Raw genomic sequence first — 22,663 nt, 5'->3', positions numbered from 1 at the left:
TACAAATGCAGAAAGAGAAGGTTTAAAACCATCTTTCTAGAATCTGCCCTTTGGCTGGTGAAAAGAGCAAAGTTGATCCTTCTGTTTTGTTGACCTGAGACAGCACCTTCTTCAGAAACCCAGATCTTTACAAACTCCTCATGGAAATTACCCTATAGCTCTGCAATAGAGGAAGGGCGTGGAGCATTGAAGATACCCATTAAGAGTTCACTTTCCAAATATTGAAAGAGTTCCTAAGAAACAAGTTTTATTAAGGTTCTGTGTTAGACATTGTGCTAGTTCCCATGGATATAGGGTAATCAAGACCAACATGATCTCTTGTTATAGGAAGCTGAGCCCATATCTGGGAAGACAGACAAATGATTCCAAAATATTTCTCTAGGAAAACAGCCTATTCCACACCAACTATAGTTTTGATCATAACTCTTTTTAAGTTGGATATTTTCATATTCCTCTTTTTTCTTAAAATCATAAATCTCTCTCCATTTCCTTCTCTTTTGCTTTCAAATCAGCATTTTTAAAAGTCATTTCTTGGCCAGGCACGATGGCTGATGTCTGTAATCCCAGCACTTTGGGAAACCAAGGCGGGTGGATCACCTGAGGTCAGGAGTTTGATACCAGCCTGGCCAATTGGCAAAACCCCCATCTCTACTAAAAATACAAAAATTAGCTGGTGCGGTGGTGTATGCCAGTGGTCCCAGCTACTCAGGAGGCTGAGGCAGGAGACTTGCTTGAACCTGAGAGGCAAGAGATTGCAGTGAGCTGAGATTGCACTGCTGCACTCCAGCCTGAGCAATAGAGCTAGACTCCATTAAAAAAAAAAAAAAAAAAAAGCCAGGCCGGGGTGGTAGCTTACGCCTGTAATCCCAGCACTTTGGGAGGCTGAGGCGGGCAGATCATGAGGTCAGGAGATCAAGACCATGCTAACCAACATGACAAAACCCTATCACTACTAAAAATACAAAAATTAGCCAGGCATGGTGGCGCATGCCTGTAATCCCAGCTACTCCGGAGGCTGAGGCAGGAGACTTGAACCAGGGAGTCGGGGGTTGCAATGAACTGAGATCACGCCACTGCACTCCAGCCTGGTGACAGAGCGAGACTCCGAATTAAAAAAAAAAAGAAGCCATTTCTTGATCCTGTTTACCTGTGTAACACCATCTTCTCTTTTGCTGCAGTGAAGTTGTCTGTGTTTGTCTTCATTTCCTCAATTCTCATCATTCTTGAACTTCTGTAGTCCTCCTTTCTTTTGCTACTCAATTTACACTATCCCCATGGTCATCAGAGGTTTTTCCCTTGGTCTCCTTTATGGCACCTGACACCACTCAAGCTACTACTTCCTCACGTCTACATTTGCTCTCTTTCGTCCCAGAAAATTATTGGATACGGTCTAGGATATAATTGCTCCCCTTGTCCCCACATATACCACACACACCTTGCCTCTTCTACAAACCTATCCAGAATCTTCTTAATTCCCCTCACATTCCCAAAATGAGCTGAGCAGTCTTTGAAGTAAAAATTAAGCTATAGTTAAGTTTTACCTCCATTTCACTTGTGCGTTTTGCTCCTTTTTTTTTTTTTTTTTTTGACCTCTTTCAAATGATCCTTGGGCTTCGAGTACCATGATCTACCCAGATTTGCATTCCCTGGGCTGTGTTCTAGTTCTGGTCATGTCAGCTTTTCCCTTCTGATGAATCCTTGTAATTACTTGAGACTCATTCTGTCAGGCAATATCCACAGTGAAGAAGCCAGTGTGCATTGTGGCAAAGCCCAGGAAGACCTAGGTGTGGATTTTTGCTTTACCATTTCCTGCCTGTGTGACTTATGCCATGGGGCTTCACTGGTGTGGGCACCAGTTTCTCATCTCTTAGCTGATATCATTTTGTTGGGAGGATTACATAGAGTAATATGTATAATATATCTGATAACTAAGCAGTTTCAGTTAGTGGTAGTTGTTTTTATTTGACATAGTCTTGGTAAGTATTAATTTCTTCCTAAGCCCAGGGTATTTGTATTTTGACAACAAATAAGTTTTAAAGAAATCAATCTGTACATATTATGGAAATTTGGACCCCTATTTCCTAGTTGAGGAAAGGTATCTGGCACCCATCACCACATAGGAGCCCCTGGGCTCCAGGACACCAGGGAAAAGAGGTTAAGTAGGTCCCACTCCTCTGACATGATACCCAGTGATTCAGTCGGGGTACAATTGGGAAAACAGAACCCATACCACAGGGACTGGTTATAAAAGTCTTGAATAGCTAAATGCAAAACAGGATGGTTAGGTTGCATTATGTTGACAACAGTGACTCAGGTGGGCAGGCCCTACCTCCTTGAGGTGTTATCTGTGGACAGATTTTTGTGCGATTGTGGCTCAACCCTGGATTTCTTTCTTCATGTGCCTGTTCTTAATGGGCCCAGGAGAGGTAATTCAAGAGAGCAAGGGACCTGTAGAATGATCATGTCCTCTTATTTCTAGCCATAAGGTTATGAATCGTGTATCTCGGGGGTCTGATTCTAAAGGAAATAAGTGTCTGCCATAGCAGGAGAATGGAAGGCAGACAGCTGTTCCTATTACTAGAGTTTTAGCAGCCCCCATAACTCAGCTAGCCCAGACTAGGATCTCAATATCTCACTTATTTCTTTACATCTGTCTGATGAACAGTATAAGAAAACAAATGATCACTTAGAGGATTCTGTTTGGTAGTTAAAACCGTATTAAAATAGAGAGGGTAGAAACTAAGCCTCCTTGATGGTGAAGAGATTGGGAACCACCACTCCAGTGTTAGAAAATATCAAATGACAGAAGGTGGGCTATATTAAGTGGGAATTCCCAAACCCCACCCCCTGGAAGGAATGCTTGGTGACAAGCCTTAGAGGAGAGAGATGCTTGTCTAGCCCATGTCTGTGTGCCCAGAAAGAGATGTGCACACCTTGAGACACTGAGAGAAGACCCTAGCGAGGAGAAGCCCCAGGCCAGCTTGTCAGCACAGGGCATTGGAGGCCCCCAACCAGCTCCAAGTTCTGAACAGCACACAAAGGCGTGTACTGCTTCTTCAAAAGCGTGTACTGCTGCTCATACCCAGCAGAGGCCTTGCACCAGGCCTCCCCATGCAAATCAGTGTCTCTGCAGGGTAGGTAAAGGACCTCTAGCTGTGCTCCCTATGGGGGAACAAATATCCTGTGGGTCACTGAGAGTCTGGAAGATTGCCCAACATTTATTTACTGATCTGTGTTCACCACAGAGCCTAAGGTATTTATTAATATTGTTTCAACCAGTACAAGTGATTCCTTCATTTAGTGGTCATCTCTGCACTCCACCACAGACTTTTGGGAATTACAAGATGAAAAGGGCCAGATCCTCACCCTGGCATAGCTCAGAGAATTTGATTGGGGAAGTAGGGACATAGACGTGATCACTACACCATAATTTACTAAGCTGTGAGAACTGGAGGTGCATCAGTGACCAGAATGCATGTGAGCCAGAGGTAGAAGGTACTGTAGACAAAAGGAACAGCATGCGCCGTAGGCTGTATCATTAGGTACAATTTTCTGTCCTTGGAGGAGTCTTTTTAACCCTAAGACAAAAATTATGAATATAGAAAGAGGTCACGGTTCATCTTTGCAGTTCTTTCAGGAGAAAGCTTGCTGCAATTCACTTTCTAAGTTAAAAGAAAACAAAAAAAAAGAGTAAATGATATGAATATCACCTGAAAGAATCTGAGGTCTCAAACTTGGGAGGATGTTTGAACAACAATCTTGGGGAATGCCTAACAGTTCATACTCATTTCTTGATGTCTACAGATGGAAACTCTACAGCCTCACATATGTTTCTTTTTTCTCTTAACTACTTTATACTCACAGAAAATCAGTGTTCAGCACTTCTAATAGCAGGTCTAGTGGGAGCTTGAGATCAGAACAGAGTTCCATAGAGGGAAACTGAGGACATACAAGGCAGAGCAGTACCCCCTCATCCATGGGGACCTGTCTGACTGGAGGTAAGGGAGGAGATTCTAGTCCACAGATAATCAGGGAAGGTTAAAACTATGTGTGTTTGTGACATTTTTGCTCTCTTAGACCCAGATACAGGCTGGAAATCCTTTGGGTTTTGGTGACACAAAGTATGGCCAAAAGAACCAGCAGCTTCAGCTTCTCTGGGAGAACATATGAGTGCAGAATTTCAAGCCCGCACAAAGTTTTTAAAGGTCTGCATTTTAACAAGCTGCTCTTAATTTGCTTACATATTAAAATTTCCAGAAGCACTGTTCTAGGACCATCTTTAAGTGTTATCCAAAAACATGTAAGATCTTTTTTCAAAGCAAATTCTCAAGCTCTACCCTAGAGGGGTTGCTTCTGGTTCTCTGGGGTTGGTGCAGGAATCTACATTTTCAGCAAGTGCCTTAGATCCTTGTACACACTAGCATTTGAGGATTGCTGCTTTAGATGGTGGGAAATCTGAGCAGGGGAGGGATGTGGGCTGAAAATGAAATGATGGTGTTTAGGAACTGGCACAAGCATGCTTCTGCTCTTGCTGGGAAGCAGTGGGACAAATCCAGTTGATTGTAGAGAATGCAGCCCTCATGTCATGCTCAAGTGTCACCTTAATGTGATGGCCGGAGACAGCCACATATGACCCTCTTATTGTCCAATCAGTAAGCTCAATCAATGATAGGAACCACTGACTCTGGTAATTAAAAACTTACTGCAGCCAGGCACAGTGGCCCATGCCTGAAATCCCAGCACTTTGGGAGGCCAAGGTGGACAGATCACCTAAGGTCAGGAGTTCAAGACCAGGCTGGCCAACATGGTGAAACCCCCGTCTCTACTAAAAATACAAAATTAGCTGGGCGTGGTGGTGGGCACCTATAATTCCAGCTACTCAGGAGGCTAAGACAGAATCACTTGAATCTAGGAGGTGGAAGTTGCAGTGAGCCGAGATTGCATCATTGCACTCCAGCCTGGGCAGCAAGAGTGAAACTCTGTCTAAAAAACAAACAAACAAACAACAACAACAACAAAACACTTATTTCTGGGCAGGTTCTCATAAGAGGCCATGGGAAAGCCATGTCCAATCTCAGGGACACAGGGTCATCTGGGCCTCTGGCTAATAGAGGCCAAAGAATGGGACTATTTTCGCTGTGAAATTCTGAAAACCAAAAATGGTGGCCTCTTTATCTGCATTAGCAGAGGTAATTTGCTCCTTCTTGAAATCCAAGGTCACTTCTACTGTCTGGGGATTTTGATCCAGGGTCAGTGTGGTTTCTCCTTTACAGGAGAGCTAAGTCTCAGAAGGGCGAGGTGGTTTGTGTTGGTCATTGGCTACCTCAGATTTTAGAGCAGCTCTACCTTGATTGTGGGGTTGACCTTATTTTTTTGCTGTTTTCTTCCTTCTCTGGGTGAGGAAAGAGGACTTCCTGTACATCTCTATCCTTTAATTTCCATTACTCACTTTCTGTGGCTGCTGCTGCAGAAGCCACTGCTGACTGATGTGGATACCCCAACCTTTGAAAAAAGCCTAGGTGTTTTTTGGCCTCTCTCCAGGTCTACAGCCATGGCTCCTGAAAGAAATAAAAGATGATCATCTTTCTAAAAAGTCTTAAGTCTGAATTATTAGTAACTTAACGGGAGAATCTCACTTTTCCTACTCTCCTATTTTAACCACAGTTGCTCTAACACAGACCTTTGAGGATCTTTTCATGACTTCATTCACTATTTATGCTGTACAGATGCTACTAGGAAGGAAATAGGGCTGTCTGTTTTGACTGGAACTTAACTTGGTCTCTTATCTTTGTGCATGCAGCCCTGTCCTTGGGATAGCCTTCTTGAGCATATCTACTTATGTTCAAGAGGTTAATTGTCCTGAAACCCCCATTGCTATAAGTATTTATTTTACTACTCATAATGCTCTTAAAAGTTGGGGTATTTTTATTTTTTTGATACCTAAACGTCATTGAGATACTTTGAACTATTTTTAGAGAAAACGGAACCTTCTAATACCTGGCTCCTATTTCTTAAAATGTCATGATTATACATGGCTTAGGGCTTCATGGCCAAATAACTTCACCGAACCCAGGAAAAAGAATAGATCCATCTGGAGCAGACCTGTAGCTTTCAGTGACCTAAATTTTTGGCTCCATTTGTATCCTACATTTTCAGTGAGGAAAAGAAGTGGAAGGAGACAAGCCTCAGCCCCTCCCCTGGCACCTTTACTCTTTACCCTTCCTCCTGGCATGGTGGAAAGTGCACTGGAGGAGGAGTGAAGGGCCCTAGGTTTGCATCCATGTTCTGCCACTTGACAACCTTAATGGCCCTTACAATTGATTTACCCTGATTATGAAATTTGGAATGATTTCTAAAGTCTTTCCTCACCCTGATATCTTAACATTTTCTGACAGTCAGGACTTTCTGTAGCTTCACCTTCCTTATTTAGTGTTATTTTTTTCTCAAGACTGAAGAGAGAATGAAGTTGTCAAAGTGTGCTGAGCACACACCCTGCAGCGGGGCAGTGGGCAATTCTAATCTCAAATCATTAGGCTGCAGCAGCATGACCACTGCCTCCTGTCTACGCCCAGAGGGTAGAGACAGCTGAGCTCCTGTAGTTGGGGGCAGGCCCAGCCACTCTGTGGGGACAGTGATTAGTGTTGTGTCACCAATTTGGGGAAGGAGTCACCTTGTCTTATTTTCCCTCTTGAATTATCTTGATATGACCCCATTATAAATTTCCTTCTGTAAACCTCTGTCTCCCAGTTTCTCTTTTTAGCTTACTTTCTATTGAAGTAGAGAAACAGAGAGTACAACTTCCATCTTCTTGCATCAGCCTTGAGAGCAGAACACAAGCCCCATTACTGGGAACTGTATCCTTGGCTCCCTGGATGCGGCTGTTAACTTCTGGCCTGCCACTCATATCATATACTCACATGGAGATGATCTCATCCCTGTCCCTTACCTCCTATTTACAACTTCTATCACCCACAATGCCAGTGGCCCTGATGGTCCCTCTGGGAGGGAGAGAAGAGTAAGCTGGAGTCACCCCTTCCCTGTACTTCCCACCTTGCCAGGCCTATTGGTGCTAGTGCCTGTTCTGATCTTGGCCTGACCCCTGTTCCCTGGGCACTGGGCTGCAGGTTGGAGAGGCAGCATGATGGAGTGGGGATAACACATACTCCAAAACCAAACAGAAGCCAGACCTGGGTTGGGTCCTGGCTAAACAGTCTAGAGGCTTGGTGACCTTAACCTCCTAATTAATCTTCCTAAGCATAAGTTTCCTTATCATAAGTTGTATATGATAAAATTTTCCTTGGATGCATTCATTTTAGCATGACTTGAAATTATGTGTGAAGGAACCTGGCCCACAGAAGTTGCCCTGTAAATTTAGGTTCACTTTCCCTTGGACATATGGATGACATTAGCTCAATACAGTTATGACTTCCGTAAAACTCCCAAATATACTCCTTTAAGTTCGTCTCTTATTTTCCCTTTAGTTTGTTTGTAGTCATATTTCTTAGTTCTTATATCAGGTGGGATTCCCACATCTTCTAGTTGGACAATATTGGAGAAGACACCACATTTTGACTGAGTTCCAGTGATATGACAGCCTTTCAATTCTCTAATCTCATAGAAGTTAGAAAAAAAAGTTGATAATCAAAATCCACAGAAAATACAGAAGATTCCATTAACTCTGAGAATGATTATCAGGTATCCTTAGGACCTCAAGAAAGCTGTTTTCTCCTGGGCCTGTGGAGAGCTCAAGTGCCAGGAACCTACCACAAAGTTGGTGGCGGTAGCGGGGATGGGGGTGGGGGGGAGGGGGCGGTGAAGTGCTGAAGGGTTTCTCAGTCTTTTTTAATTAGAGTGGGAAGAAAAGAGCACCTCCTCATTTTAGAGTACAAGGGGTGAACTCACTCTCAGCTGCCAAATGAGCTTCACCTTGGGCTGTTCTGCATGCTTTCTCCTAGTGCTTTAAGCCACCCTGAGATGTACAGACCAATACTGGCCGTCATAAAAATACAGTTGAGTACATAGACCACTGACACTATAAGGCAAATGAACAATGAAGTCTACGTAGCAGCCAACTAACAACATGATGATAGGATCACATCTGCACCTATCAATATTGACCTTGAATGTAAATGAGCTAAATGCCTCAATTAGTAGGCAGAGAGTGGCAAGTCGGACAAAGCAGCAAGACCCAACTGTATGTCTTCAAGAGACCCATCTCATGTGCAGAGACACCAATAGCCTCAAAGTAAGGGGATGGAGAAAGATCTATCAAGCAAATGGAAAACCAGAAACAGCACTCTGTATCCAACAAAAACAGAATATACATTCTTCTCAGCTGCTCATGGTGGTACATACTCTTAAAACTGACCACAATTGCTTTCTTGGCCAGAAGGCAGTTCTCAACAAATTCAAGAAACCTGAAATACCAGCCGAGTGTGGTGGCTCACACGTGTAATCCCAACACTTTGGAAGGCTGAGGTGGGCAAATCACTTGAGGTCAAGAGTTCGAGACCAGCCTGGCCAACATGGTGAAAACCCATCTCTACTGAAAAGTATAAAACTTAGCCAAGCATGGTGGCATGTGCCTGTAATCCCAGCTACTCGGGAGGCTGAGTCATGAGAATTACTTGAACCTGGGAGGAGGAGGTTGCAATGAGCTGAGATCATGCCATTGCACTCCAGCCTGGTTGACAGAGTGAGACTCATCTCAAAAAACAAAAACAAAACCTGAAATACCAACCACACTCCTGGGTCACAGTGCCATAAAAATAAACACCAAGAAGATCTCTCAAAACCATATAATTAAGTGGAAATTAATCTACTCCTGAATGACTTTTGGGTAAACAAAAAGAAATTAAGGCAGAAATCAAGTAATTATTTACAACTAATGAAAACAAAGATAAAAACATACCAGAATCTTTGGGACACAGCTAAAGCAGTGTTAAGGGAAAACAATAGTGCTAAATGCCCACATCAAAAAGATAGATCTCAACCTAACATCACATGTAGAGGAACTAAGTAAACAAGAGCAAACCAACCCCAAAGCCAGCAGAAGAGAATACCCAAAATCAGAGCTGAACTGAACAAAATGGAGATGAGAAAAACCATACAAAAGATCAAAGAAAGCAAAAGTTGGTTCTTTGAAAGAATAAATAAAGTTAATAGGCCACTAACTAGACTAATAAACAGAGGGGGGAGAAAATCCAAATAAACACAATCAGGAATGACAAAGGGTATCCCGGCCCGCGGGATCGTCACTGCAGGCCCTGGAAGAGGGGGTGGGAATTTGGGGGACAAGAGATACGAGAAATGAAGACAAGACAGTGCTCTGATCAAGTCTCTCTTTAATGGCGGTAATGCAGTGCCCTATATACACTTGGAGGGGAAGGGATTGGGCCAGAGGCAGAGATGATCTCATCACGGTGGGTGTGACCAAGTAGGTATTGGTTTCTCTGATCGAACGTCATGTGGCGCCTGCGCTGTCAGGTAGCAATTTTCGCGGGCGCGGGAAAAATGGGTGAAGAAGAAGCAGGAAGAGCGCCATCTTTTATGAGGTATTAATACAGGGGAAAAGGCAAAGATAGGGAGGAGGTGCAAGGTGGAAATGAACAAAGCTCAGGCGTTTTTAATCGTCAATTATTATTCGCTATGGCCGGGGCGTGCAGCTCCGGACAAAAGGGGACGTTGTCACTGACCACACGAAAATACAAAAAACGCTTGGAGACTATTATGAACACCTCTATGCACACAAACTAGAAAACCCAGAAGAATGGATAAATTCCTGGGAACATACAACCTCCCAAGATTGAACCAGAAATTGAAACCCCGAACAGACCAATAACAAGTTCCAAAAATTGAGTCAGTAATAAAAAGCCTACTAACCAGAAAAAGTCCTGGACCAGATGGATTCAGAGCCAAATTCTACCAGACATGTAAAGAGGAGCTGGTATCATTCCTACTGAAGCTATTCCAAAAACATTGAGAAAGAGGGACACCTCCCTAACTCACTCTATGAGGCCAGCATCATTCCGATACCAGAACCTGGCAGAGACACAACAGAAGAAAAGAACTTCAGACCAATAACCCTGATGAACATATGTGCAAAAATCCTCAACAAAATACTACCAAATGAAATCCAGCAGCACACCAAAAAGCTAATCCATCATGATCAAGCAGGCTTTATCCCTGGAATGCAGAGTTGCTCAACCTACCCAAATCAATAAATGTGATTCATCACATAAAGAGAACTGAAAACAAAAACCACATGTAGATGCAGAAAAGGCTTTTGGTAAAATTCAACATTCATTCATGTTAAAAACCCTCAACAAACTAGGTTTGAAGTTACAGTCCTCAAAATAATAAGAGCCATCTCTGACAAACCCAAAGCCAATATAATATTGAATTGGCAAAAGCTAGAAGCATTCTATTTAGGAACTGGAACAAGACAAGGATGCCCAGTCTCACTACTCGTATTCAACATAGTACTGGAAGTTCTATTCAGAGCAGTCAGGTGAGAGAAAGAAAGAAAAGGCATCCAGATAGGAGGGGAGGAAGTCAAATTATCTCTCTTCACAGATAATGATTCTATACCTAGAAAACTCCATGGTCTCTTCCTGAGGGCTTCTAGACCTGAAAAAGAACGTCAGCAGAGTTTCAGGATACAAAATCAGTTTACAAAAATCTGTAGCATTTCTATACACCAGTAACATCTAAACAGAGAACCATGTGAAGAATGCAGTTTCATTCACAGTAGCCTCAAGAAGAATAAAATACCTAGGAATACAGCCAACCAAAGAGGTGAACGATCTCTACAACGAGAATTTTACAAGACACTGCACAAAGAAATCAGATTACACAAACAAATGGAAAAAATATTCCATGCTCCTGGATAGGAAGAATTAATATCGTTAAAACCGCCATACTGGTCAAAGCAATTTACACATTCAGTGTTACTCTTTTCAAACTGCTAATGACATTTTTCACAGAGTTAGGAAAAAAACATTCAAAAATTCATATGGAACCAAGAAGGAGCTCAAATAGCCAAAGCAATCCTAAGCAAAAAGAACAAAGCTGGAGGCATCACACTACCTGTCTTCAAATTATAAGGTTACAGTAAGCAAGACAGCATGGCACTGGTACAGAAACGGACACATAGACTAATGGAACAGGTTAGAGAACTCAGAAGTAAAGCCACATACCTAAAACCATCTGATGTTCAACAAAATTGACAATAACAAGCAATGGGGAAAGAACTCCCTATTCAATAAATGGTGCTGGGATAACTGGATAGCCATAGGCAAAAGAATGAAACTGAACCCCTATCTTTTACCATATATAAAAATCAACTCAAAGTGGATTAAAGGCTTAAATGTAAAACCTAAAACTATGAAAATACTAGAAGAAAACCTAGCAAGTACCATTTTGAACATCAGCCCTGGCAAAGACTTCATGATGAAGACTCCAAAAGCAACTGCAACAAAACCAAAAATTGCCAAGTAAGCCTTAATTAAACTAAAGAGCTTCTGCACAGAAAATGAAACTGTCAACAGAGTAAACAGCCTACAGAATGAGAGAAAATATCTGCAAACTGTGCATCTGACAAAGGTTTAATAACCAGAATCTATAAGGAACTTAGTAAGCAAAAAGGAACTCCATTAAAAAATGGGCAAAGGACATGAACACTTTTCAAAAGAAACATAAGAAAAAAAATGCTTAATATCACTAATTAGGGGAATGCAAACCAAAACCACAATGAGATACCATCTCACACCAGTCAGAAAGGCTATTATTAAAAAAGTCAAAAACTAACTGATGCTGGTGAGGTTGTGGAGAAAAGAGAATGCTTATACACTGCAAATAGGAATGTAAATTAGTTCAGCCATTGTGGAAAGCAGTCTGGAAATTTCTCAGATAACTTAAAACTATCGTTTAACCCAGCAATCCCTTTACTATACCCAAAGGAATATAAATAGTTCTACATAAAGACACATGCACATATATGTTTACTGTGGCACTATTCACAATGGCAAAGATATGGAATCAACCTAGAAGCCCAGGCGTGGTGGCTCACGCCTGTAATCCTAGCACTTTGGGAGACCGAGGCGGGTGGAGTTCGGCGAGGTCAGGAGTTTGAGACCAGCCTGGCCAACATGGTGAAACCTTGTCTCTACTAAAAATACAAAAATTAGCTGGGCATGGTGGCGGGTGCCTATAATCCCAGCTACTCAAGGCAAGATAATCGTTTGAACCTAGGAAGCAGAGGTTGCAGTTAGCCAAAATCATGCCATTGCACTCCAGCCTGGGCGACAGGGTGAGACTCCGTCTCAAAAAAAAAAAAGAAAAAAAGAAAGAAAATGTGTGTATACACCATGGAATAGAATACTACACAACTATAAAGAATGAGATAATGTCCTTTGCAGCAACATGGATGGAGCTGGAGGCCATTATCTTAAGACAATTAATGCAGGAACAGAAAACCAAATACTGTATGTTGTCACTTTTAAATGGGAGCTAAACATTGAGTACACATGGACATAAGGGAGCAATAGACACCAGGACCTACCTGAGGGTGGAGGGCGAAAGGAGGGTAAAGACTGAAAAACTACCTTTTGGGTATTATGCTGATGACCTGGGCGACAAAATTATCTGTATACAAAACCCCCATGGCATTGTAGTTTACCTATATAACAAACCTACACATCTACTCCTTGAACCTAAAATAGAAGTTGAATAGTGAAAAAAAATTTAAAAATATATTTTTAATGAGGGAGAAGGGGACTGGGCATGGTGGCTCATACCTATAATCCCAGCACTTCAGAAGATTGAGGCAGGAGGATTGCTTGAGGCCAGGAGTTTGAGACCACCTTAGGGAACATAGACCCCATCCTTACAAAAAATTTTAAACAGCAGGTGTGTTGGCATGTGCCCATAGTCCCAGGTACTTGGGAAGATGAGGAGGGAGGATCACTTGAGCCAGGGGTTTGAGGCTGCAGTGAGCTGTGACCATGCCACTGCAGTCCAGCCTGGATGATAGAGCAGAATCGTATCGAATGAAAAAGAGGGAGAGGAGGCAAAAAATTTCGCCTTGAGCTAGCCCTGCCATTAGATGAACCCATTAAAAGCAATTTCCTGTTTGGTAAACTCAAAGTTCACTGATGGATGCTGTCGTTGTTAGATCACTTTAAAAACTGTACAGTGTGGTCCAGCACAGAGCACAGTCTTTCAAATGAAAGAAAGCTGGATTTAAATTCTGACTCTGCCTCCTAGGGTGTAGCCTTAAACCAAGGACATTCCTTCAACTCTTGCTTTGATCATAACTAAAATGAAGGATAATCAGTAATGTGAGTATACTGAAAAAAAGGAAAGTACTGAGCATGGTGCTGGCATCCAAGAGAGGCTCAATAACTTTATTTATTTTTATTTCATAGAATTCATGACCTCAAAGAACATATCTATGAGTGATTTCTGATAGGGAAACATGTTGACCTGCCCCAAATACCTAGTGCTTTAAAAAAATAGTCACATGTCTAATAGTCTATACAAATTCTCTCTTGTCAGGTAGAAGTGAGAGCAAGAGTCTTAACAGCAAACAAATACCCTTGTGAACTCCAAAATACTTCAAACTTTTGATTACAAAGATTTTGTCACGGACAGGGGACATAGCTAGGGGTGTTGGAAACCGCACCCACTTCCACCTGAGGGAAAGACAGGATAGCAACTGAGTGACCACTAGATATCCTCTCTCAGAGTTGAAGGGTCCTTCAGCCTGAGAGGTCATTATTGTCATCATCTGTGCCCTGTAATGAGGGTGATGTGTATTTCTTCTGGACTGGGAATTTAACTGCTGGTTTATGTTCTTCCAGAGCTCCCTCTTTGCCCACTAGCAGGGCAATAGCTGGTGCTGAAAACAGTGGCTGCTTGGCAAGCCTGGATCTCCAAGTGACTCCAAGTGACCCCCTCAGCAACTCCTGATGAACAGGTAGCATGAAAAAGAAACCTTTTTGGTTTATACCAGTGAGATATGGGAGTTGTATATCATTGCAGCATAATCTAGGCTATAGATGATGCAATACTGCTACATTAGGGTTTTTGATTTCTAGGTCAGGCCCTATGCCTAGGATAGCTTACTGCTGACACACTCTTCAGCCAGTCTCTCAGCTCTGCACAGCACCAGATATGCCAGGATTTTGGCCTTTGACTCAGAGCTCTTTTCTGGAATTCTCTTCTTCATGACCAGAGAATAACTCTGTCTTGCTTTGCTGACAAGAGATATTAATCTAGAAATGGCTATAGTTATAGTTCATACAGGAAATGTGTAAAAAATTGGGCTAATCTAGAGAAGAGAAAATAAAAGGTGGGGAGTCTTAGTTGCATTCAAATCCCTGGTTCCAATTGTACCTGAGATGCAGTTACATTCTTACTGTTCCTTTAGTTTGCTGAATAACATAATGAATCCCCATGTTGACAAGGTTAAGTTAGATTTATATCATTTTTCTAGGAATAACATAGTGTTTTTATTTGCCCAGATGTTATAGCTCACCTAAAAAAAAAACAAAAAAAAAACCTTATCTATCCAGGGCTTTTGTTGCCTGTTTTTTTTTTGAGACAGAGTCTCACTCTGTTGCCCAGGCTGGAATGCAGTGGTGCGATCTTGGCTCACTGCAACCTCTGCCTCCAGGGTTCAAGCAGTTCTCCTGCCTCATCATCCCTGGTAGCTGGGACTACAGGCATGCACTACCACACCTAATTTTTGTATTTTTAGTAGAAATGGGGTTTCACCATGTTGGCCAGGCTAGTCTCAAACTCCTGACCTCAGGTGATCCTCCCGCCTCAGCCTCCCAAAGTTCTGGGATTACAGGCATGAGCCACCATGCCTGGCCTATTGCCATTTTCAGTGTTGTGTCCAGTGATGCTTCCTTTACACCTAGAAGTCTTCAGGGGATTTGTATATGGATTGTGAAATCCTCTAGTGACATGGAAGTTTATGTGTCATGCAGAGAGAGAAATTGTGATGCCTGGATGCCTGAGGTTTTTTGGAGTGAGGTACTATGCATTTGCAAGTAATTGTAAACTGTATAATACAGGATTAAAAGATAAACTATTGTTGCATTTAGAACTGTGTTTAGAATACAATAATTTGTTGTTGTTGTTGTTTTGTAATAGGACTGAAACCAATAATAAGGCAAGTCGACCAAAGGTTCTGTGGTGTAGACAAGACAACAAAAGGACAGACTACCTGTGGAACCTAGCATTGTTCTTCTGCAGCACTACGTAACATTTGTGCTCCGTAAGATCTTTGCAAACCACACACAAGAATTGCTGGTCATCCTGCCAATAGATGCTGCTCACAGAACCAAATTTCCTGTGCTGGATTGTCACTCATGGGCTTGAGAGTAGGAGACTGGAGACCAAGGTGGCTAGAATCCAGTTGGGCCTGACGTCTCCCTGTTGAAAGAGCTCCTTGTGGAATGGACAGCACATGGCTCCCGTGGTGGATCTGATAGTGGTACAGCACCAAGTGATGCAGGCCTGCCTGGGCCACGGCCACAGAAGATGCTCCCAGGGTCCCCCGTGTACTCCAGACACACTGCAGGCCACCTCTCCCAGCAGGTTCCTAGTCATGGGCCCCATCATCATGACTTCTGTCCAAAGTGTGCTCAGAAATCTCTTCCTTAACACCTGTGACTTCTGACAGGTGGAGGATGTTGTCAGGAATGGGAAAAGGATTCAAGACGGGAAGAGGGAGGGGTTCAGGATGAAGAGAGATAATCTGTGCCATAGGTGCTGGCCCTGCAGTTACCTCCCACCTAGTCCATGCACACACATTCTAATCCCCTCCCATTCCTCTACATGCTGCGGCCAGAGAGGCCTTTCTCAAAGTGGAAGTCTCATCCTCACTTCTCTGGTTACAGTGCTGGGCCGTGAATGACTTAAAAGGCTAAGCAGGAACTGTCTGCACACTCCCCGCTCCTGCCTGCTACCTTGTTTCCCTCCAGTCGCGAGAGCAAACATTGATTGAGCATTAACAATGTGCCAGGCTTGTCCTAAGTCCTTCATATGTATTCACTCAAACAATCCTCACAACATTCCTGTCATATCTCCTGTTTCACAGTGAGGGTTCTAAAGCATGCAGTGGGTGAGAAACTTGTCCAGGGTCACACAACTAAGTGGGGGTGGAGAAACATGAAATCTAGGTGGTCCAGGTGGTGGCCAGAACCCATCAGCACCTCACTACAGCTGCCTCCAGCTTCTCCCTCTGGGAAATACTCTTCCCTGTTAACTCCTGTTGTTCTCTGGGCTCAGTTGACATGTCATCTCCTCAAGGAGGACATCCTGAGATGCTTCCCGACTAGGGTGGGCACCCACTTCCACACTCCAAATGCATGTCTATTTGACATGTGTATTGCTGCATCCCCACTGCATGGCAGATAGCAGGCCCCTAATAAGTATGATTTGAGCAAATAAATATAGTTATTCAAAAAATAGGGAGGACTTCTTGTTTCTAGTAATGGTGGGCTAGGACATTTGGACCAACCCTCCTGCAGAAAATAGCCATTTATTTTGATGCAATATACCTGGCTACGACTATAGAGATTTCAAATATTTGGAGGGCTATTATGTGAAGATTTATACTTACTCTTGGTGACATAGAGGTTAGAAATTGGTCGTTTCCATAGAGTATGAGAGAGACAGAATTGTGCTCATCATAAGGATCTTTTTTTAAAAATTAGACTTAATAAAATGGGCTGCTTTGGTAGGTGGTGAGTTGTCTGTCACGAAAGAGATTCAGCCACTTGCTCTGAGAAAGCTGGAGAATATCGACATTGCAAGGGTCGACCACCTCATCTCTGAGGCCCCCTCCTCGCTTAGGTTGCCATTGTACGTGGAACACTGGGCTGAGTGTCAGAGAACTTGGGTTCCACAAGCTATGCGATCATGGCTGGTTATTTTTGCATCTATTCCTAATATCTGTTAGTTAAGCTGACCCATCAGTACTGACCCACTTCACAGAGTTACGAAGGGATTAAATTTGGTATTACATATAAATTTTTATTTTGTTTGCTTTTTATTGTTTTTTGTTTTGCTTTTTTCTTTGCATTATGAAATCCCAAGTCAACTTTTTCCATTCTTTTATTTCTTAAAAAATTGACATCATCATAACAAAATAATTAAAAAAAAAAACAAAACAAAACCCTGCAACCCCACTATCTAATACAATAATCATACTTTTTTCTCTCTATTCTCTTTTATTGTGACCAAGGATGACTTCGGGCATTGATGTGAGAAACTATTTCGTTTAACACCCTGCTATCTGAACATGATTCACACTCAGCCTTTCACCACCCCCCAAGTAGCTACACATGATATGATAATAGGATTGGTGGTGGTTTTAGAGAGTTGGAGAGAAAACTGAAGTTGGATTTGGGTAAAAGAAAAAAGAGTGGGCATTATGTTTTCTCCATTCTAAAGCCCATAGAGCAATGTTAATTGTTCCCACCCCTCTGCTATTCTGTCTCTTCAGGTACTGTGTGCAGAAATGTGATTGAGATTCAAGTCAGGGCCTCGGCCCTTTTCCCTCCAGAAACAAAACCAAGATAATTTATCCTGAACACACACGGTAAAAAAAAGGAAGGAAGGGAGCGGGGAGAAAAAGTCCAGGTCTTACCTGGGATTCTCTGTCTCCTGCAACATGAAGGGTTTAGCCTGGGAGGAGGTGGTGAGAACTCTGGGAGAGAAAAAAGAAGGAAAGAATAGTTTTACCCATGCTGAAGTTAAACCTTTACCTAGAGAAGCAAAACAAACAAACAAACAAAAAAACACTGTTCCATTTTGTGCCTCCCTTCCTAGAGTTTTGGCCAAAGGTTTAACTAAGTAATTGGTTTTACCAGGGCACTCACTCCTCTTATCCCGAGCCTGTTTGCCTCCCTCCCTATCATCCTCCTCACCTCTTTCAGGCAGGGTGGGGATAGCAGCAGGAGGAGATTCTGGGAGCTTGGCAACTCCTGTAAGGACCGCAGGACAGCCCCTCTGTGGGGATGCATGGTGCTCCATCTGCCGTCCTTCTGAGAAGAAGAATGCACTGCCTTCACTTTACTGTGTTAAGAGTCCATCCAGACGGTTCTATCCAAAGAATAGTTTCTTTTTTCCCCAACAGGCAATCAGGAAATGATTCCTTTCCCGACTACTTTTGTCTAGTGCCTGGGAATCTTGAGTCAATCCCTCAGTAAGTCAGTGACTAAGGAAATCTCCCCTCTCTGAGCCTCCCAGTTCATGTTGCTTAGGGAACCTGATACTTTCATGAAATCTGCCTACACATGGGCAGCCCAACAGCAGAGCTAATGGTGGTGACCAAAGTGAACAAAGAAGTACAGTTGTGCCAGCTTCCTAGTTGCCCATGTGGACAAGTCAGCAGGATCAGGACACGAGGAAGAGTAAATGTGAGACAGTCATGTGACTTCTGCGATAATATTCTAGATTTTTAAACTCTGAAATTTTGCTAAAATTTTGGTGAAACCCTGAACTTTCTTCATTGCATATACTGGCCCTATCTGTACCATCATACAGCTATCTCACATTAAAGCTATTTTTCTTGAGCACTGATGAGTAAGGTTGGTATGTTTGAGTTCCTAAGATCAACAAAAACCCATTTTCCTGTAAGTCTTATGTTTAGTATTTAAGGAACTAAAATACATTGTGTGAAATGGTTGACACTTCACTGATAATGATTTATTGCTTGGATTAATAAATTTTCCAAAAGTTGTCTTATTATGTAGAATATGGTTTGCAACCAGCAGAACCATTAATCTATACTGTGATAAAATGCACTATGTATAATTGTTTAAAAGCTTCTACTTAATGATGTAACATGCTGTATTTAATTACACATTTGGCTAAACTGTATACTAACATCTGATGGCATTTTTCCAGTGTGTTGCTTTTTTCAAATACTTTATTGTACAAAGCTGTTCTTAATATTTTTCAAGTTTTTCTCTTTGAATTTTGCTAATGTTTTCCTTGAATTATGAGCACTGACAGAATGTGCTTAGCACTTTTGGCTATTCACACAGCTTTTGAGCATGATTTGCATCCAGTATTGACATTACTAGCAATAATAAGCCATCTGTGAGTTTTGTCAAAAGTTATTGGGGATTTTTTAAATTTTAGAAATGCAAATTAATTGTTTCCTTGAACTAACTTATGCAGTTGCAAAGGCATTTCCAGTTGTTATGCTTTTTGTACAATATCAGGTGTTCCAGATTATGATTCATTATTAATGTCATTGCTTCCTTGTTCCCTCTGAGATCCAGAAGATTCATGTTTACAATATTCAGAAACAAAAAGGTATCCAAAGCTTGTCACTTTATTATTACTGTTCCTAATATTCTGTTTAAGTTTTTGAATTCATAGATATCAAAACACTGCACAATTATGATTTTCACAGGAATAACAACACACCAACAATAAGAACAAAAGCAAATAGGCTATCTAAATTTTTGACAATATTAGGATAATGATAAATTGACAGTTTTTCTAAATCTAACAGTAAAGAATGTGCAGCAACCCAGCAACACTGCTACCTATGACCTCAGGCTGCAGCGTCAGCTCTTCCCTGGATCTCCAGCCTGCCAGTCTAACCTGAAAATTATGTACTTGCCAGCCCCTACAGTCATGTGAGTGAACTGGCCCAGACTGGTCACCAGGTCAGTTTCTGTGTGACATTAATTCATTCCATGTTCAGCAGTCTTTTTGGAGCCGAGATGTACCTATCATCTGCCTTTTGGGTGCTCAGGGTGGAGAACCAGAAAAGTATAATCTAGTGTGTATCCTCAAAGAGCTAACAATATGGGGTGGTACCCATAGGTCTGGGAACACTTTACTGACTCTGTGAGGCATACCAAGAGACGTCAGAGACCAGTCCCTCCTCAAATGCCAAATGAAATGCAGAGAAATAGTTTGCTGAAGTTCATAGGCCAGAAACTCCCCAAACCAGGGAGTTTCATGAATGAGATGGAACTTTGCATGGAACCTGAGGGATGTGTACCATTTGAGTGGATGAAGAAAATGAAAGAAAGACATTCCAAGCAGCTAGAAGTTAGGAAGCAGCAGGGTGTGTGGTGGGATTGAGCACAGTGGATTCAGAGGATAGACTGCAGTTCAATAATTTTTAGTAAATATCTCCCAACTGTTTGGCACTATTGGAACAAGTTCTTGAATGCCAAATGAAGGTATAAATCAGTGAGAGGCATAATAAAAGCTGAGCAGTGCTTGGCTTTTTATGAGCTGATCCTGACAGGAGCAGCTATTCAACAAAATTGCCAGGCCATTGTTACATAGTCCCTGCCTTCTAGGGGCTCACTGCCTACTAGGAGAGAGAGTCTGAAAGTTGGTGCAGCGTGTAACTGTTGGATCAGGAGTTTTGAGCCTGTGAACTGTGGGACCCCAGAGGAGGGTGTGACTACTCTAGGCAGAACAATTCCACAGTTTATATTTAACCTTGAAATTCATTAGAGGATTTTTCAGCAGAGGGTTGGTACTTAAGGTTTGCATTCTGTAGAACCTCAAGGAAAGCTGTACTGTGCATAATGTACCCTCTTGTTAATGTTGTGTACTGTGATCCTGTTTCAGGGATTTGCGCTTAGAATCTGTTACACTGAGCAAAGCAGCAGACCTGTGGGCTCATAGTCTTCACCCCCCGACCCATATATACAAGATGAACAGAGCTGTGGAGGTTAGACAACTTGCCCGAACAACACAGTTCATGGTAAAGCCCAAGACTCCACCTGCCCGTCCAGTGCTTTTTCATTGTATCCTGGAACTAAGCATAGACCACTTCCCAGGCACAGCTGACAGCAAGTAAAGGAGATCATAATCAGGGCACCAGACAACTTTGTCTAAGTGTGAATGTCACCTAAGGAGCAGCTGTGAGAGCAGAAGGGTGGGGTAGAGGAGCAGACACCATGAGGGAGAGTCCTTGGGGGTGCATCTGCCAGACTGACACTGCCTGGCCTGGGCAATGGAGGGGCTGGCAGGAACCACAGGTACTGGTGGTGTGGCTACTACAGTTAACAACTGCCTGTGCTTGGACGTGGACCCTCTGCAATACGCAGTCTCATTCATTGCCCCCTACATTCTACAACAAGTAGAAATGGAAGGCGAATGGGTACTTCACAGACAAGATCTAAGTGGAGAAGGAATGCATCCTGTGGCTGCGGAGATCCTTGGAGCTTGGAGGGGAAAGCTTGAGCCCCACTGGTGATGACCTCCCACAGCTCCCCAACTCAGCCCTCCCCAAGTCCCCATTGGGGGCCAATTCTCCAGATTGGGGGGACTTCCCCATAGCTCATCCATCATAGGGATGTTGGTATCTACTGTTGGTTGGGTAGGGCCGATGTGCTGAGGATGGCTCCCCCACAAGCAAGAGATGTGGATTTGGGGAGCTTCCCAACTTGCGTCCCTTGGGCAGTGCTACCTGCCCCATTTTTTAAAGTGATGAGATGGAACTGCTTCCAGGAGACCACTGGGCTTTTTTATGGACTCTTAAAGGTTTCTCACACTTCTGACCTTTCCCACTGGAGATCCGGCAGCTATAAATCTCAGTAACTAACATTTATCTAGAAACACTGACTGGTGGCTTGATAAGAGAAATTTTGAAGAGGTTCTTACTCTGAAGGAGAATGTGTGCACTGAGCTCCAAGGCCCTTTCTTTGCATCCCTGCTAGGCTTCGGCTGTGTTCCTTCAGGCATGCTGCCTGCCTTGCCCTGGCAGCAGCCAAAGCATCAAGAGTTATGGTGCCTTTGCCTTTGTCATTGGAGTAGACACCATTCAACAGGTCTGTGCCTGGGCCCTTTCTGCTTTCTCTTCCACAGAGCCTCCCGGTGCACAGATGAACTCTAGGGTTCTGGGCCCTGTGGAAATCACACTGACCTGGTAACATAATGAATTGGGACCATAGAGCTTGTGGACACCAGGCCTGCAGGAGATGGAACCTTCTAGAAGGGAGTGGCTGTGATGGTGCCTTCTGGAGAATAGCAAAGATAAACATGCCATGTACAGCACGAGGGGCTCCTCACCCTGAGATGGGGTAAGGAGATGGATGTAGGCAGAGAGCCACTTCTCAGGGAAAGGAGAGGAGGGGCCCTTCTGGAGATTTTCAGCAGAGTTAGGGCTGAGGCTGGGGGGTCAGCACCCCTCACCTATCCTTCCTTTCTGAGAGCCAACTTCTGAGCCCACCATCCCTATCAGGGGAATATTTCCCAGCCACAAGTAACCACTGACCTGTAGTCACTGGCGTTGTGCTTGCTGGAGTTGTGATCACTGGGGCTGTGGTTACAGGAGTTGTGTTCTGGAGGAACAAGAGTTCAGATGCAGAATGTTACTCTGGGTTTTCTTATTCTCACCTATGGGTGCCTCACCCGAAGGGGTTAAACTTCTGCCCCTTTTCCTTCTGGAGCCCCTGTGGAGACTCCTCCTGTGCAGCAAAGCCTGGAAGGGGCCCCTGGCTATGGAGGGGAGGTTGAGCAGCCACAGCTTTGGTCGGAAGAAGGAGACCTGGACTCCCGGATCCTCAATACCCAGGGAAAGTCAGTTCCTGTGGCTGCCCCTGACACTAGGACCTGGATCTGAGTTAGCATTTTTTCTGCTCCTCCATGAGCTTTCAGGCAC

At 43.1% G+C, this 22,663-nt stretch overlaps 1 long non-coding RNA gene across 1 annotated transcript in view; it reads left to right on the top strand.

The window, feature by feature from the left end:
• Nucleotides 1–19,138, top strand: part of LOC112622211 — a 36,650-nt gene extending 17,512 nt beyond the window's left edge. The window contains exons 2-4 of the long non-coding RNA XR_003118959.1: nt 13,863–13,978; nt 15,163–15,650; nt 17,522–19,138. This is a non-coding gene — a long non-coding RNA (uncharacterized LOC112622211). The remainder of the gene's footprint in view (nt 1–13,862; nt 13,979–15,162; nt 15,651–17,521) is intronic.
• Nucleotides 19,139–22,663: the final 3,525 nt, after the last annotated feature.

The sequence above is a fragment of the Theropithecus gelada genome, chromosome 4, assembly GCF_003255815.1.
Source record: "Theropithecus gelada isolate Dixy chromosome 4, Tgel_1.0, whole genome shotgun sequence".
NCBI lineage: Eukaryota > Metazoa > Chordata > Mammalia > Primates > Cercopithecidae > Theropithecus > Theropithecus gelada.
Note: the sequence above shows the minus strand (reverse complement) of the source record. Positions and strands in the feature narration are given on the sequence as shown.